Source organism: Bos mutus, chromosome 8 (assembly GCF_027580195.1).
Source record: "Bos mutus isolate GX-2022 chromosome 8, NWIPB_WYAK_1.1, whole genome shotgun sequence".
In the NCBI taxonomy this organism is placed as follows: domain Eukaryota; kingdom Metazoa; phylum Chordata; class Mammalia; order Artiodactyla; family Bovidae; genus Bos; species Bos mutus.
The window spans coordinates 49,761,829-49,781,466 of NC_091624.1; positions in this window are offsets into that span (position 1 = coordinate 49,761,829).

Genomic DNA, 19,638 nt, shown 5'->3' on the forward strand with positions numbered 1-19,638 from the left:
AATTCTAGAGCAGTTACTTTTTATTCTCCTAGACACCCACCTGGCTCATTCATTTCTTTTAGATCTTTTCTCAGGCGTCATCCTGGGAGGTGGCCACACTCTCAAAAATGTCAGTCTCCTTCTCTAAGAGTCCTGGTGGCCCTTCTCAGCTTTTTCTCTCCTTGGCACTGTCTAGCGCACTAATGTGTGTTTTTTTACTCTCCTCTTCAAAACAAAGCTCTGAGCTCTGGGATCTTTGTTTTGTTCCTAATCCTGGCACACAATAGGCTGATTTAAACATTTGTCAAATTCATTCATTCGTTATAAAATTATTAAACACCTACTATTTATTCACTTGTTTCTTCTATATATTAATTCTACCAACGATTATTGAGCATATTGGTTTGTGTCCCTTAAACCAACATTGCACATTTCTCCACATTCATTCTATATGCATTTACAGAGGGCCTGCTCTTTATTCAAACAGTATTTTCACAGCTTTATTGAGGAATAATTGACATAAACTGCACTTGTTTAAAAATATATGGCATGTTTTGATATATGTATACAGCTGTGATACTATCACTCCATAACCATAATGAACATATCCATGACCCCAAAAGAGTTTCCCCATGTATTTTTATCACTGTCAACCTATGTGCCTCACTGTCCTTTGCCCTCCCAGCTGCTGGTTTGCTTTCTGTTGCTATAGATTAGTTTGCTTTTGCTAGAATTTTATGTGAATGGACTCATACAGTCTGTGTGTGGGGGTCTTTTTCAGGGGGTGGAGTGGGGCAGTATCCAGCTTCTTTCACTCAGCATAAGCTTGTTAAGATTCATCCATGTTGTGTGCACCAATAGTTCATGTCTTTTATTCCCTTGTGTGGATCTACTAAACATAACAGAGTGTTAGTGTTACTCATTCAGTTGTGTCTTGACTCTTTGTAATCCCATGGACAGTTAACCCACCAGGCTCCTCTGTCCATGGAATTCTCCAGACAAAAATACTGGAGTGGGTTGCCATTCCCTTCTCTAGGGGATCTTCCTTTCGACCCAGGGATCAAAACCAGGTCTCCTGCATTGCAGGCAGATTCTTCACCAACTGAGCCAGTATGACCCAGCAATTCCATTCCCAGGGTTTATCTGAGGAAAATGAAAGCATATGTTCACACAATGACTTGGACAATAATATTCATAACATACATACATAACATACAAACATATTCTTTTTGTAATAGCCAAAAAAAAACAATACAAATGTCCATCAGTAGGTGAATGGACATTTGTACATATCTATAATACAACCAGTTTATACTGAACAACTGCTGTTAAGTAATAAGTGCTTATGGAGGACTACTTGTTGTAAGGCACAGGCCTGTGCTTGAGGAGCTTCTGCTTTAGTGAAAATGGTTAGTGGGCAATGAAGAGGGAGATAGAAAGTAGATTATGGAAGGCCGGATAGCCTATGATCAGGAGTTTGGGCTTCTTCTCAAAGGCAACGAGGAACTGTTCAAAGTCCCCTCTGAACAATGCTTACTCTCTTTTATACTCCTACATCTAGTCCCGGACAAAGTCTGCTGAAATGTCTCTCCCTGGTACCTGTTTCTATCCCTGCTGCTGTATTTCAATCTATTTCAGCTCTCTCTCTCTTCCTTCTCTCCCCTTCAGTCAGCTCCAAACACCGCAGTGGATTTAATAGATGTAATATACAACCAGACACAATTTGGACTCTGCAGTGCTCATAACACCTTCTGGCTCTACCCTGAAGATGGGAAAGATGAAAACAGCAGCTCCCAATTGAAAGAGTGCCAGTTGGAGTAGGAAATTAGGACAAACTCCAGAGTCCAATATGTAAAATAAATCATAAAATGATGTGCATTGACCCCAAGTCTGAGATCCTTTATCCTTGCAAAAAAGAATTCCATGTTTGAACTGTCCTATATATAAAGTAAATGCTCAGCAGCTAGTTTAAAAAAAAAAACAACTCATCAGCCATGTTGATGAATAGTTTACATATAATAAATACTTTAAATTAGTTTGATGAATTTTGACAAATATATTTCATCATGTGTCTACCACCACAATCATTTATCAAACAAGTTCATCATTCCAAAAAAATTCCTTGTGGCCCTTTACAGTTAATTTCTTTCTCCTACCTCCAGGCCCTGGCAGCCACTGATAATGATTTCTCTCACTACAGCTTTGCCTTTTCTAGAATGTCATATAAACAGAATCACAATTTGTAGTCCTTTTGGCTTCTTTCCCTTGGCATAATGCTTTTGAGAATCACCAGGTTGTAATATATCTCAGTAGTCTTTTCCTTTTTATGTTGTCAAATGTATAGATGTGTCATAGTGTTTTTATCTATTTACATTTGATATACAATTGTGTTCTTTCCAGTATGTGGCTGCTGTAAATAAAACTGCTGTACCAATTACATGCAGATCTTTGTGTGATCATGTACTTTTCCTGCATAAAGACTTGGGAATAGAATTGCTAGTTGTAGGATAAGTGTATGTCTGACTTTTTAAGAACTGTCAAATTGTTTTCTAAAGGAACTATATCATTTTGGGCTCCCCTTCTTCTAACTTTGAATGAGAATTCCAGTTATTCCAAATCCTCTCCAATACTTGGAATTGTCAGTCTTTTTAATTTTAGCCGTTTCAGTGGATGTATAAAGATATCACATTGAGATTTTAATTTGCATTTTCCCATAACTAATGATGGGGCTTCCCAGGTGGTGCTAGTGGTAAAAAAATCTGCCCACCATTGCAGGAGACATGAGAGACGCCAGTTCAATTCCTGGGTCAGTCAGGAAGATCCCTTGGAGATAGGCAGGGCAACCCACTCCAGTATTCCTGCCTGGAGAATCCCATGGACAGAGAAGCCTGACAGGCTACAGTCCATAGGGTCGCAAAGAGTTGGACATGACTGAAGCAATTTAGCACGCTTGCATATCTAATGACACTGAGTATCTTTTCATCTGCTTATTGCCCCTTTAAATATGTTTTTGGGTGAAGGGTCCATTCTACAGATTTTTGGCTGACACGTATCAGGAGGTTCTCAGACGTCCTTGGATAGCTGGCAGAGCAAGGGCAGACTAGGAAGCTGTGTTTTTGTTTTCTTTTCATTTTCTTTGGGACTGGTCCAAGGTCCAGGGAATTTAAACATTAACCTCCATGCCCTGAATATAATTGGATTTCAGGAATTAAGGGACATCAGAGATAACACAAATTGATTACTCTTTAAACAAAGTTTCTTACCATTTTGTGAGGGGTGGGGTCAGAATATGTGAAAGCAACATATAGACACAAAATTTGACATATGATTTTAGAGGTTTCAGAGTTCTTGAAGCCCTACTATGAACTTGTGTCAAAAACTTCCTTAGATGAAAGCCTATGTTATGCAGCTGTGAAGCAGAATTTTCAGAATGGACAAGACTCAGGCATCCATTTTCTGCCTCTTGCAAAGGCATTCTCTCTCAGCAAAGCTCAAGCTCAAGCTTGGAAGACAGGAGCTGGGGCAGGAACATCTGGGTCACTCTTTCAGGAAAGGCAGACACACTTCCCAAGGGCTGTCAAGAGGTCCTTAGTGATCTGCTCAGGTGGCTTTCAAGGGTAGGCAAGATGGATAGTAGGAGGATCAAAAGCAGCTGGCCAAGAAACTATAAAACTCCTAGAGGAGAACATAGGCAAAACACTATCCGACATAAATCACAGCAGGATCCTCTATGACCCACCTCCCAGAATATTGGAAATAAAAGCAAAAAGAAAACAAATGGGACCTAATTAAAATTAAAAGCTTCTGCACAACAAATGAAACTATAAGCAAGGTGAAAAGTCAGCCTTCAGAATGGAGAAAAAAATAGCAAATGAAGCAAGTGACAAAGAATTAATCTCAAAAATATACAAGCAACTCCTGCAGCTTAATTCCAGAAACATAAATGACCCACTCAAAAAATGGGCCAAAGAACTAAACAGACATTTCTCCACAGAAGACATACAGATGGCTAACAAACACATGAAAAGATGCTCAACATCACTTATTATCAGAGAAATGCAAATTAAAACCACAGTGAGGTACCGTTTCACGCCAGTCAGAATTGCTGCTATCCAAAGTCTATAAGCAATAAATGCTGGAGAGGGTGTGGAGAAAGGGAACCCTCTTACACTGTTGGTGGAATGCAAACTAGTACAGCCACTATGGAGAACAGTGTGGAGATTCCTTAAAAAACTGGAAATAGAACTGCCATAGGACCCAGCAATCCCACTGCTGGGCATACACACTGAGGAAACCAGAATTGAAAGAGACACGTGTACCCCAATGTACATTGCAGCACTGTTTATAATAGCCAGGACATGGAGGCAACCTAGATGTCCATCAGCAGACAAATGGATAAGAAAGCTGTGGCACATATACACAATGGAGTATTACTCAGCCTTTAAAATAATACATTTGAATCAGTTCTAAGGAGGTGGATGAAACTGGAGCTTATTATACAGAGTGAAGCAAGTCAGAAAGAAAAACATCAATACAGTATACTAATGCATATATATGGAATTTAGAAAGATGGTAACGATAACCCTGTATGCGAGACAGCAAAAGAGACACAGATGCATAGAACAATCTTTTGGACTCTGTGGGAGAGGGCGAGGGTGGGATGATTTGGGAGAATGGCATTGAACCATGTATAAGATCATATGTGAAACGAATCGCCAGTCCATGTTCGATGCATGATACAGGATGCTCGGGTCTGGTGAACTGGGATGACCCAGAGGGATGGTATGGGGAGGGAGGTGGGAGGGGGGTTCAGGATGGGGAACATGTGTACACCCGTGGTGGATTCCTCTTGATCTATAGCAAAACCAATACAATATTGTAAAGTAATTAGCCTTCAATTAAAATAAATAAATTTATATTAAAAAAAAAAAAAACAGCTGGACAGTAGGCAGCAGCCTGACAGGCTCATCCAGATATTTTTCAAGAGAGATTATCATGGAAAGGGTATGCCCAGGTGAGAGGCCCAAGGATGAGGAAGGAAGATGGATTTGTTGCCAGTTTATCCTGGGCTGAGAAAGGTGGAAATATCTCAAGTGTGAAACCTTCATCTAAACCCCTTCAAGCATTTTTATCTCTATTTGGGGAGCCTATTCATTTGGAAAGAGCCACCACATTGAACACAAACACCAAAATACCTGTAAAAACCAGAAAAAGACAGAACTAAAGCTGTCGGTTGAGTTGAATCTCTTCCTTTTCTCAGTTCAGCAAGCACCCTTGCTGAATTGACAGTGACAGTGACAATGTTCCAAGAATACACCAATAGCTCACCTTGTTTTTATTTCACCTGATGGATGTTTTGGTGTTTGCAATACAGCCCAAAATTGAGAGTCGTGACTTCAGATACCCCTGGTTGCCCTCATCTCACTTCTCGTCTGAACTTACCTGGTTCTCCTCTATACTGTCTCCAAAAAGAAGACCAAAACCAAAACTCTCTTTTCTATTACTTTGTTGTTGAGTTGCCCAGTTGTGTTGGACTCTTTGCAACCCCATGGACTGCAGCATGCCAGGCCTCTCTTCCTTCATCATCTCCTGGAGTTTGCCCAAGTTCATGTTCATTGCATCAATGATGCCATTCAGCCATCTCATCCTCTGGGGCCCTCTTCTCCCTCTGCCCTCAATCTTTCCCAGAATCAGAGACTTTTCCAATGAGTCATCTGTTCGCATCAGATGACTAAAATACTGGAGCTTCAGCTTCAGCATCAGTCCTTCCAGTGAATATTCAGGGTTGATCTCCCTTAAGATTGACTGGTTTGATGTCCTTGCTGTCCAAGGGACTTTCAGGAGTCTTTTCCAGCACCACAGTTTGAAGATATCAATTCTTTGGTGTTCTGCCTTCTTTACAGTCCCGCTCTCACAATCGTACATGACCACTGGGAAGACCACAGCCTTGACTAGATGGACCTTTTTCAGGAGAGTAATGTCTCTGATTTTCAGCACAGTGTCTAGGTTTGTCATCACTTTCCTGCCAGGAAGCAACTGTCTTCTGATTTCATGGCTGCAGTTACTGTCCACAGTGATTTTGGAGCCCAAGAAGAGGAAATATGTCACTGCTTCCACCTTTTCCCCTTCTATTTGCCATGCAGTAAACTCCGGGAGTTGGTGATGGACAGGGAGGCCTGGCGTGCTGTGGTTCATTGGATCCCAAAGAGTCGGACACGACTGTGCGACTGAACTGAAACTAACTAATGGGGTTGGATGCTGTGATATTAGTTTTTTTTTTTTAATATTTAGTCTTAAGCCACCTCTTCGACTCCCCTTCTTCACCCTCATCAAGAGGCTCTTGAATTCCTCTTTGCTTTCTGCCAATAAAGTGCTATCCACATATCTGAGGTTGTTGATGTTTCTCCCACTTATCTTGCTTATAACTTATCCAGCCTGACCTTTCTCATGAAGTGCTCTGCGTATAGGTTAAACAAACAGGGTGGTAACAGACAGCCCTGTCATACTCCTTCCTTAATCTTGAACCAATCAGTTGTTCCATACAGGGTTCTAACTGTTGCTTCTTGACCCTCATACAGGTTTCTCAGGAGACAGGTAAGATGGTCTGGTATTCCCATCTCTCTAAGAGCTTTCCACAGTTTGTCATGATCCCCACAGTCAAAAGCTTTAGCGTAGTTGATGAAACAGAGAGAGGTGTTTTTCTGAAATTCCCTTCCTTTCTTTATAACCTGGTGAATGTTGGCAATTTGATCTCTAGTTCCTCTTCTTTTTATAAACCCAGCATGGACATCTGGAGGTTCTTGGTTCACATAATGCTGAAGCCTATGTATCTATCACTTTATGTACCGCGAAATGAGCCCCAGGGACTTGACTGTGACATTATTCAGTGTCTTATGTAATTACTCTCCCAGGAAATCTTCCTTGAGGCCCCAACCTGAAAATGATGCCTCCTGTGGCTGAGCTCTTGGAGCCCCTTATTTATCCCTCAAACCTGCTCACTGTGGAGGAGGATGTAGGAAGTGATTCCATGTTTCATCTCCCTTACAAACAACTTGAAAAGACTTTAGATTTTATTCATCTTTCCCCCTTGAGTTATTTAACTGCAAATAATCTTTAGTAATAACAATTTTAACTCCTTCTTGAAACTAGACAACAACGTGTTCAAAGGTATGTATATGGATGAAACCCAGTCTCCTGGGTACTTTTTGCTTTCATAAAAGGTCAGGAAAAATAGATCCATGACAAAAGGAATCTTTAGACAGATCTATTTTTGGTTAATCATTAACATTATGATCATTCCCTCTCCCATCAGGTATTGCTTCATGAACAAATGCAGAGAAATTTCTAGACAACTGCATTCATTTTAACTGAGTAAGGAGAAACAAAACAAAACAAAAAATAAAAGGGACAGATTCCAGGAACTCTGCTAAAATCCCGGCTCTGGTAAAGCTAAGGATGTGCTGATCAAGCAAAACTCCCTAATCTGCCCACAAAGGCCTCCAAGGTGAGTCAGCTGAAAGAGGCTAATCCCTAGAAGAGACTGATAGCTAAAGCTGTAGAGGCCACACAGGCACCGAATACCGAATACTGGAAAACAGGGGATAATGAAAGCTGTAAGCCATACTGTATAGAGAAAGTTCATAGACCAACAGGGGAGAGTCATGGCTCTCTAAGAGGTTGCCTCTATCCCTTCTCAAGCTGTGGGTCGTTTACACAGCTTGGCCTTGGACAAGGCCCATATGTAAGGATGATTCCAAGGATGAAACCTCTATGAGGGTCAAGAAGCAACAGTTAGAATTCTGTATGAGTTAGCAAAAGGTTAAGGGCCCAGTTGTGGGGTAGGGCACGAAGGCAGGGTAACAAATACTGTAAGCAAGGCAGTTAACTACGACATTACTGACTCTGTAACAGTCCATAAACCAGTTGGTACAAAGATTATACTGTATTAGGTGCTAGGGAGGAAGAAGAGAGGAAGCAGGGAGAAGAAACCACATAGGAGGTGCTCAAGTACAAGTTAGCTGACCCTGAAATCAAAGAAGCAGACAGTATTCACAAAGTGTGGCTTCAGATTAAAAGTATACTATTCAGTGAGGACCTTTGTCCCTGTGCTATCTGACTTTGGATAAATCATCTGGGGCTTGATCTTTTGTTAAATCAGGAGCCCTTTGGTCTTGTTCTAGCCTCAGATTCCCTTAAGTGGCCAAGTTAACCCAATAAATAGCAAAAGAGCTTCTCTTGGGGCTGTTTGGTCAATTCCCATTCATCAGTGGTTCTCCATGGGAGCAACTTCTCCCTTCAGGGGCACTTTGGATTTTCACAAGGTTATTTTTGGTTGTCACAATGATCAGGGGCATTTAGTGGGCCAGCTGGATGCTAATTGTCCTGCTGTGTACAAAAGAGTCCCCCACATCAGAAAAGTTTTCTCTAGCCTTGTCTTTGTCCTAGTCAACATGTGAATGTCTTGCCAGTCACTCCTGTAGAGGAGAAAAGCTCTGCTTTACATACAAACACAAGTAGCTTTTTTACAGTTTCACTACACAACTGATTTTCTAGGTTATTTTATCTGTGAATTTCATTTCAGGGGAGTAGAAGAGGGCAATTACAAAATATTTGTTTTAAAAGAGTCATGTAGGGTTGGGTTCTGCTTTTAGAAACTCCCCAGCAGCCAATCCCACCCAAAGAGAAGCTGAACAAGACATTTTTATTTACTCCACAGACACAGGGATGGACACATGTATTGCTTAGGATTCTGCATGTCCCCACTACAAAATCACCTGACATTCCCTACCACTCACCATCAGTTGAGGAAGTTAAAACCACTCTTAGAGGAGTTCTTCCTGGAGTTCACTCTGCACTAAGTCGTATCTCCCCACCCTAAGTACAGGAGGTGGTCTCCTGCCCAACTGTCTTCTCATCCCCTCACACTTAAGTCTTTTTCGTTTAAAACTGGGGTCCTCACTCTCAGCAGCAACTTCCTTAAAATAGGATGTTTTATATTTGCAATTAGAAGTTTATAGTCCTGGGGACCAGCTATCGGCTAAGAAAGGAGTTAGCAAACTGCTGGCTAGAGTAAACCCCCAAAGGAGATTTCCTCTAGGAAAGTTGTACTTAATGTGAGAGCAGTGCAATATATTAGCATTAACATGGCATTTCCCACCCTTTGTGCAGTACATGTTGCTGAAAATGTGTTTGAAGGTTGATCTATAAGCCACTTGTAAATAGCACTGTAATTATGGGAGCTCTATTTACAAAGCATATATATATATACACACCTAGTCATAGTGACCACAGTGTTCCAGTACTTGGCATGTATCTGCTTGTAATAAATATTTACTCAACAAATGTCAAGTCTATCCTCCTACAATGCCATGCCACCTATTTGTATACCTGGTGAATTAAATAAGGGATTTAAGAAGCAAATGAAAGACATTGTATAAAAAGCATAAAGACAGAGTAAAAAGCTTTTTCCCCTATCAAAACCTCTAAGAGGAGCCATAGATCTGTATAATATAGGTTAGCAAATAGCTTGCACCAAATCCAGAAACCAATTTCTGGGCTGAAAATTGTTCAGAAAGAGCCTTGAGTTTTACTTTGTTACTCTTTATCCACAGAGTATCTCTTTTCAGATAGAGTTCAGAAAGTTTCCAACCCACTCTTTTGATTTTCTTCTCTGCACCCTTTCCTTCCTAGGGAAGTTAGATAGGCTCTCTGTTCACCTCCAGGCCTGGTGGGTCTTGGGTGGTACAATGGAGAACAGGCTGGAGAACTGAGACCTACTTTTTCTCCAGACTCCTGTTGACATCAACACGTCAATCAACTGCGAGCCCTTCTTGGCTAGTTCCAATATGTCACACCTCTGTATGGACCACCTCTGTGTCAGTGGGGAACTTCCCCTTGTGTGTAAGCCCTGTCCTAATTGGGCAGGCAGTTCTGAAGGTTAAAATGCTATGTTGATCTCACAGACCCCTCTCTAGTGTGTCTACCCATGGGCCCTAATTCCACCTACTGGCTAAAGAGTAGAATCCTCCCTAAGGAACAGGGCTTGTCTGATATTTGGAGAATGCTGTCACAACTTTCCTATGTCTTATCTTGGCTATGTGTCACACTTTCCTCTTCTAAGCAAGCTTTAATCAATCAAATGATGTCTTTCTTGAACATAGCACCCAGACAAAATTTTAAATTCCAGTTGGTCATTTCCTTGCAAATAAACAAGACCCATTAAAAAGATATTTGTAACTTAGTGAGACAGTGGCTGGATGTTTTAAATAGCAGAGTTGGCAACTACTTGGTCAAGATCTTTCCTTGGAGTTATTTGGAACCATAATGCTAAAGCTGAGAAAAGCATGGCTCTGGATGAGTTCAAGTCATCATCCTCTCTCAGTCCTGATCTTACAATGTATCTGAGAAGGTTAATTGGTCTTTTTATTGTTCAAGGTGGAAAATAAGGCAAGTTGTAATGACAGTAACTCAAACGATGGCTCGCTAAGATCAAAATCAAGTTAGGCCAACAATAAGTGAAAATGCAGACAGTTTACTTGCTTTGTCGGGATTTTTGTTTGTTTCTTTAAACAAACTATTACCCCTGTAGTTCAATTTTCTGGCTCAACCTCAGCTCTGTGAGGATCATCGTATCTACACACATCTAGTAAATCTCTGGCCCATTTTCCATGTTGTTTTTCACGGGCATATTATCATCTAAAGTTACCTGTTTACTGATTCTCCCATTCCTCATCCCCCACCCCCAATACAAATCAGGAGAGGGAAGAAACTTGTCTATTTCTTATACAACACGGAATCCCTGGGACACAGAACACATCATAAATAATAAGTACTTGTTGAATGAAGTAATAAATTTACTTTGTAAACTTATTTTGCTTTTCAGGGTTGTATAAGGGACATAAGGACATGCTGTCTATATCCATTTAAGTAGTAGGATAAATGTAATACGGCAGCTTGAAGCCACGCATGCATGCATGCTAAGTCGCTTCAGTCGTGTCTGACTCTGTGCAACCCCATGGACAGCAGCCCACCAGGCTCCCCGTCCACAGGATTCTCCAGGCAAGAATACTGGAGTGGGTTGCCATTTCCTTCTCCCGCTTGAAGCCATATGGGAAAATAAAGATCGCCAGTAAAGGTAATTACATAGGTTAATATAAAAGGCAGTATTTTTGTACTTTTGGTTTGTAGATCTTTTTTCTTACATAATTTAAAATACAAACACAAGAAATAATTATAAATCTATGTTACTGGGCACATAATATAAAAGGCAAAATTTGTGACAACAGCATAAAGGAGAGGGGGGAGAGAAGGAGCTATATAAGGAGCAGAGTTTTGTATACTATTGAAGCTATGTGAGTCTCAATTCAAACTAGATTGTTCTAAATTTAGAATGCCTAGCACTTACAGTATCTCCAGGCTCTACTGGCAATACCAACTTGCACATGATCACCATGCCACACTGGCTCACCTCTGAGACAGTCTGCAGATAGAGGTCGATGTAGTCACTCAGGGACTTTCACAACCCAGCCCTGCATACCTCTTCCTGCAGTCCCTCCTCTAACCTCCTCATCCAAAGGCCATGTAGTCCCATGTCTGAGAACATTTGCTTATGTTTTTACTTCTGCCTGGCAGGACTATCTTTATTCCTGTTGACCTCCTACTCACTGTGCCATGCCCAGTTCAAATATCAACTCCTCTGGCAAACTTTCATGCTCTGCCCTGGGTGTGGATAATCACTTCCTCCTCTAGGTTACTACTGCCTTTGACATAGTAACTGTTGGCTCAGGACAGGTAATGATGACAACTTATGCAAGTGGTATTTTTTTCTTCCATGATGAAGGTTTCTCAAGGGTGGTGGCTAGAGATACTTCTGCCTCAACTTTACTCTACCTACTCATAGCTAGGACGCTGCAGGTGCCCAAGAAATGTGTGTTGAATTGAGTGGGTCAAGAAATAGCACTAACCACACAGTATATGCTATTAGCCAGGCAGAGTACCTTGCTGTGGCCATCTAAGACTTACAGAGAAAAAAGAGAGTTAAGAAATACATATAAGATAGTTTTGAGGAGAACCACAACTCGTGAACTTCCAGATGTTCAAGCTGGATTTAGAAAAGGCAGAGGAACCAGAGATCAAATTGCCAACATCTGCTGGCTCATCGAAAAACAAGAGAGTTCCAGAAAGACATCTATTTCTGCTTTATTGACTATGCCAAAGCCTTTGACTCCGTGAATCACAACAAACTGTGGAAAATTCTTAAAGAGATGGGAATACCCATCTGACCCACTTGACCTGCCTCTTGAGAATCTGTATGCAGGTCAGGAAGCAACAGTTAGAACTGGACATGGAACAACAGACTGGTTCCAAATAGGAAAAGGAGTTCGTCAAGGCTGTATATTGTCACCCTGCTTATTTAACTTATATGCAGAGTACATCATGAGAAAGGCTGGGCTGGATGAAGCACAAGCTGGAATCAAGATTGCTGGGAGAAATATCAATAACCTCAGATATGCAGATGACACCACCCTTATGGCAGAAGTGAAGAGGAACTAAAAAGCCTCTTGATGAAAGTAAAAGAGGAGAGTGAAAAAGTTGGCTTAAAGCTCAACATTCAGAAACTAAGATCATGGCATCCAGTCCCATCACTTTGGGGAAACAGTGTCAGACTTTATTTTTGGGGGCTCCAAAATCACTGCAGATGGTGACTGCAGCCATGAAATTAAAAGACGCTTACTCCTTGGAAGAAAAGTTATGACCAACCTAGATAGCATATTCAAAAGCAGAGACATTACTTTGCCAACAAAGGTCCATCTAGTCAAAGCTAAGGTTTTTCCAGTAGTCATGTATGGATGTGAGAGTTGGACTATAAAGAAAGCTGAGCACTGAAGAATTGATGCTTTTAAACTGTGGTGTCAGAGAAGACTCTTGAGAGTCCCTTGGCCTGCAAGGGACTGCAACCAGTCCATCCTAAAGGAAATCAGTCCTGAATATTCATTGGAAGGACTGATGCTGAAGCTGAAACTCCAATACTTTGGCTGCCTGAAGCAAAGAACTGACTCCTTGGAAAAGACTCTGATGCTGGGAAAGATTGAAGGCAGGAGGAGAAGGGGACAACAGAGGATGAGATGGTTGGATGGCATCACCAGCTCAATGGACATGAGTTTGAGTAAACTCTGGGAGTTGGTGATGGACAGGGAGGCCTGGCATGCTGCAGTCCATGGGGTTGCAAAGAGTTGGACATGACTGAGTGACTAAACCGAACAACTCTGATGAAAGAAACCAAAGAAGAGCTAAATAAGTGAAGAGATATTTTTTGTTCACGAATAGGAAGACTCAAAGTAGTCAAGATGTCAGTTCTTCCTGAACTAATCTATAGATAAAATGTAATCTCAATAAAATCACAGCAAGTAATTTTTTGAATATTGGCAAATTGGTTTTGAAGTTTATATGGAAAGATAAAAACCAAACCAAACAACAACAACAAAAAAACAAACCAGAACTAACCCAATACTGAATGAGAAGAACAAAGTTGAAGAACTGATACTACCAGACTTTAAGACTTACCATAAAGTAGAGCTACCGGAGAAGGCAATGGCACCCCACTCCAGTACTCTTGCCTGGAAAATCCCATGGACAGAGGAGCCTGGTAGGCTGCAGTCCATGGGGTAGCGAAGAGTCGGATACGACTGAGCGACTTCACTTTCACTTTTCACTTTCATGCATTGAGAAGGAAATGGCAACCCACTCCAGTGTTCTTGCCTGGAGAATCCCAGGGACAGGGGAGCCTGGTGGGCTGCTGTCCATTGGGTTGCACAGAGTCGGACACGACTGAAGCAACTTAGCAGCAGCAGCAGCAGCAGAGCTACAATAATCAAGCTGTATGCTATTGGTAAAAGAATAGACAAAGAAATCAATGGAATAGAAGATATACCAGAAATGACCTATACAAATATAGTCAACTGATCTTTAACAAAGAAGCAACGGTAGTTCAGTGGAGAAAGATAGTCTTCAACAAAGGATTTTGGAATAACTGAACATCCACGTGTTAAAAAAAAACACTTTGACATAGACTTTTCACAAAAACTAACCCAAAATGGTTCACAGACTTAGATGTAAAATGGAAAACTATAAACTCCTAGAAGATAACCTAGGAGAAAATCTAGGTGACCTTTAGGTTTGTCAATAACTTTTTAGATAAAACACCAACATCTTGATCCATGAGAGAAAAAGTTGGTAAGTTGGAGCTTCATTAGTATTGAAAACTTCTGCTTTGCAAAAAACACTGTTAAGAAAATGAAAAGATAAATCACAGATTGGAAGAAAATATTTGTAAAACATCTATTTAATAAAGGACTATTGTGCAAAATATACAAAAGACTCTTCAAACTCAACAATAAGAAAACAAACAATTTAAAAATGGTTTAAAGATCTGGATACCTCAGCAAAGAAAATATAAAGATGGAAAACAAGGATATCCAAAACATATGAACCCCTAAAACTCAACAAAACTCAACACAAACCAAACAAACTCTCAAACTCAAGAAACGAAACTCAAACAATTTTAAAACGGGCAATAGATCTGAACATGGTATCTCATCAAAGAAGATAAGCAGATAGCAATAACCATATGAAAAGATGTCTAACATCATATGTCATTGCTGCTGCTGCTGCTGCTGCTAAGTCACTTTAGTCGTGTCCGACTCTGTGCGACCCCATGGACTGCAGCCTACCAGGCTCCGCCGTCCATGGAATTTTCCAGGCAAGAGTACTGGAGTGGGGTGCCATTGCCTTCTCCTCATATGTCATTAAGGAATTTCAAATTAAAACAGCAATGAAATATCACCAAACACCTATCAGAAGGGCTAAATGCCAACGTCCAGCGCTAGTGATGGTATGGAACAACGTTGCTGGTGGGAAGGCAACAACGGTCTAGTCACTTTGGGAGGCAGCTTGGCAATTTCTTGCAAAGCTTAACGTGGTCCCACCATATGGTCCAACAATCATGATCCTAGGCATTTATCCAACAAAAGTTGAAAACTTATGTCTACTCAAAAACTTTCACACAAATACTTAACAGCTTTATTCATAATTGTCCTAAACTGGAGGCTACCAGGTGTCCTTTAATAGGTTGATGTATAAGCAAACAGTGATATGTGCACTCATACAATGGAATATTATTTATCAATAAAAAGCCACCAAAGACTTGGAAGAACTCTAAATACATATTGCTTGGTAAAAGCAGCCAGTCTGAAAAGACCACTGCTACTGTTACTGCTAAGTCACTTCAGTCGTGTCCGACTCCGTGCGACCCCATAGACGGCAGCCCACCAGGCTCCCCCGTCCCTGGGACTCTCCAGGCAAGAACACTGGAGTGGGTTGCCATTTCCTTCTCCAGTGCATGAAAGGGAAAAGTGAAAGTGAATTCGATCAGTCGTGTCCGACCCTCAGCGACCCCATAAACTGCAGCCTTCCAGGCTCCTCCGTCCATGGGATTTTCTAGGCAGGAGTAGTGGAGTGGGGTGCCATTGCCTTCTCCATATAAAGACCACATAATGTGCAATTCCAACAATTTGACATTCTGGAAAAAGCAAAACTACACAGAGAGTGACAAGATCCTAGTTGTCAGTGGTTTGGGGGAGGGAGAGAGGAAAGAGTAGGTGGAGCACAGGGGATTTTGAGGAGGGAAAACTATCCTGGGTGATACTGTAATGATGCATAGGTGACATTATGAAGTTGTCAAAATGCATAGACCCCTGAAACTATGGACTTTAGTTGTTAATAATGTACCAATATTGGCCCATAAATTTTAGCAAATGAACTGTATTACTGCAAGATTAAAAATAGAGTAAATTGAGAAGAGGGGTTAATGAGAAGGAATATATGGGAACTCTGTGCTATTTGCTAAATTTTTCTATAAACTTAAAACTGCTCTAAAATATGAAGTTTATTAAGTATTTAAAAAGTAAATCAATGTGGAATCTAAGGGATGACACAAATAAACCTATCTATGAGACAGAAATAAAATCAGAGACATAGAGAATAGATTGGTGTTTGCCAAAGGGGAAGAAGTGGGAGAGGGTTGGATTGGGAGTTTGGGATTAGAATATGCAAACTGATAAATATATAGAACAGATAAATGACAAGGTCCTACCATATAGCACGGGTAACTACATTCAATATCCTGTGATAAACCATAATGGAAAAGAATTTGAAAAAGAATGTAGGTTTCCTTGGTGGCTCCGTGGTAAAGAGTCTGCCTGCCAATGCAGGAGACACAGGTTCAATCCCTGGTCCAGGAAGATCCCACTTGCAACTAAATCTGTGCACCACAACTCCTGAGCCTGTGCTCTAGAGCCTGCGAGCTATAGCTAATGAGCCCACGCGCTGCAACTGCTAGAGCCCACATGCCCCAGAGCCTGCGCTCTGCAATGAGAGAAGCCACCACAATCAAAAGCCTGTGCACTGCAACAAGAAAGTAGCCCCTGCTCTCCGAAAAGAGAGAAAAGGCCATGTAGCAAAGAAGACCCAGCACAGCCAAAAATAAATAAAGAAAGAAAATAAAGAAAAAGAACATAGTACTGAGTCACTTTGCTGTACAGCAGTAATTAACAAAATCTTGTAATTCAACTATACTTCAATAAAATAAAATTTAAAAAGTACATGAGATAATATTATACAAAACATATAACACAGAAAACCAATTCCAGTTTGCCCACTTTTATTCTTAATTCACTGAAATTATTTTTGTCAGGATCACTTTTTAAATGTAAATTATTTGATTTGGGATCCACATTGCAATTTATTGACTATGGATTCTGCTATTGTAAATTTTAGGGATCGTTATTTTTACTAAGTCACTTTTCTGGAGTCAAATTATGCATGCAAAAATGTTGTCAAATATAGTTTTCCTTCTGTTAATTTTTAGTTAATGATACATTTTACCATGAGCAGTTTTAACCACTATAAGTTTTATTTTTTGTGAATTATCTTTCCTACCATATTTACCATGAGGGTCAAAAACGCTGCAGAAAATGCATTTTATTCTTTGATTTACAGAGAAATAATTCCGAATAGATTTTTAGTAAACATGCTGCTTGCTTTTAAATCCCCACAATCCCTATCCCACCCCACTTATGAAATAGTAAAGAATTTTCTAGATCTACTTACAAGTGACAAGCAGACAAGCCAATAGTGTGATTTTGATAACCTTTCTGGGAACTAAAAGCAAGAGTCCCACTCATATATCCTGGTTAGGAACCAAGACTTTTCTGTCTGTGAATGAAAAACACCAAGACAAGACAGGCTGTGGTAGGTGAACAAACGCTCAGTGCCTCCGAAAGTAACCCGTCTCCTACTCTTCATCTTGGAGTTCTGTGTAGGGAGAGAGCGCTGGTTGTTTCCATAGTTTTCATTCTCCCCTTGCTTAAAAACAGAGACAGTTTGATTATAGGCAGCAATTCACCAAACTAAAAGACTAGAGTTCCCATTCTCTCTTGCAGCTAAGAGTGACCAGACAAAGTTTAGGCCAATGACATGTGAGCAGAAGTGTGGGACTCTGGGGAGGTCAGGTGGTCAGATGGAGCTGCCAGGGCTGAGCCAGTCCCCTTTGCATTCATGCCTTCCTCCCTCCTGTATCTGAAATGCAGCAATGGTGGCGGGTTCAGGCTGGAGCCCCAGCAGCCACTTTAGACCATTTTGATGATAGAAAGTAGAATCTTGGTTCCCCAATCAGGGACTGAACCGGGTCTACAGCAGTGAAATCCTGGAATCCTAACCACTAGGCCACCAGGGAACTCCCAACGTTTTAATATACAACCAAAAATCTTAGGAAGCCACCTCCCTGGTGGCTGAGATGGTAAAGAATCTGCCTGGAATGCAGGAGACCTGGTTTTGATCCCTGGGTGGTAAAGATCCCCTGGAGAAGGGAATGGCTACCCACTCAGGTATTCTTGCCTGGAGAAATCCATGAACAGAGAAACCTTGGGGGCTACAGTCCGTGGGGTCGAAAAGAGTCAAACACGACTGAGCAACTAAACCACAACACACACACACAACTCTTAGGCAAGTCTATGATTAACCAGCAAAAATTTTTTACAATCACATGCTGCGGTACTGGAGCAGGACAGATCACCCATCACCTTCCATGAAGAGCCGCCCAGGATGAATACGGACTGCCTGCCTCTAGGGTTCTCTTATATGAGAAAGATATAAATCTCTGTCCCTTGTTTATGCCATTGTTTTGGGTTTGCTGCTGTATGTAGCCAAATCTAATCCTGGCTGAAGTATGAGCTTTGCCATTGGATCGCTATGTGACCTTGGACAAGACAGGTCTCTCCTCTGGCATATATCCCCTTGTCATAGTGGCACAGGCACCACAAACCAAGTCCAGTGTCCAGGGACAGGACTAGTCTTTCTTGGACCCTCGGGGCTCTCACTTGGAAAGAGGGCGGGCCTCATTCTGGCCCAATCGAGGATGTCTCATGTGTGAAGAGGACACATGGGATAGACAGAGAGGGTGGCTAGTGAGGCTCCCAAGGTCCCTGGTGCTTCCCTTGGGGCCTGAAGGTCCTGCTTCTTTGCTCATCTGGGACTCAAGAGCCATTGCCTTGAAAGTTCACACAAGTAAGTATGCTTGTTTGGTTTTATGTTCTTTCCTAGGGCTGCAGTTCTGGTTCTGGACACCAGGGGTCAGGCAGCCTCCTATGTCTGAGGTGCCCACTGAGCTTTTGCGGGGAGCAACTGGGGCAGAAAGAGTTATGCATAGGTCCTTCTAGCTGTCCCTCAGTCTCAGAGCTAACTTGATCTCCTGTGACTAGCATTCGCCTCCAGACCCAGCTGGTCAAAATCAAGAAAGGGTTTCCCCCCACTTCATCACCGAGCAGTCACTCACCTTGCTCCAGGTGCCCTGTAGGTCGGGTATGATGCTGAAGATGACTGAGTGGTCTCTGCCTGCCAGGAGCTCAGTCTGGAGGGATATGGACAAAAGCATGAAACCAAGGACATGTGAAAGGAGAGTGCCTTTCAAGTGCCCGGGATGAAGCTGTGAGGAAGGAGTCACTTGGTAGGAGAGTCCGAGAGACCTCCCTGGGGTGAAATTGGTAGGGACCAGATGGAGCTTCCCTGATAGCTCAGTTGGTAAAGAATCTGCCTGCAATGCAGGAGACCCCAGTTTAATTCCTGGGTCAGGAAGATCTGCTGGAGAAGGGGTAGGCTACCCACTCCAGTATTCTGGCCTGGAGAATTCCATGGATTGTATAGTCCATGGGGTCGCAAGGAGTCAGACATGACTGAGCAACTCACTTCACAGATGACAAGAGGGAGAAGGCAGCACTAGGGCAGAGAATGGCAGGCAGAGGTGAGTACGGCCAGAGGGGTAGGAAGGTAGTTGGGACAGCTGGAGTGAGCCCAGGGAGGAGGGGGAGGTCACAGGGAGGACGGTGGGACTGGATCCTGGAGCCTGTAGACTGTGTTAGCTGTCGGTTCCTCATTGCTCCAAAATTTAACACCTTACAACTACAAATATTTAATATCTAACCCAGTGTGGTCTGGGTATCTGTTCATGGCTTAGCTAGGTTGCTCTGTTTCTGGGTGTCTCACAGGCAGGTGCTGTGGCTTCAGTTCAGCTCAACTTGGGGAGGATTTGCTCCCAAGTTCATCCAC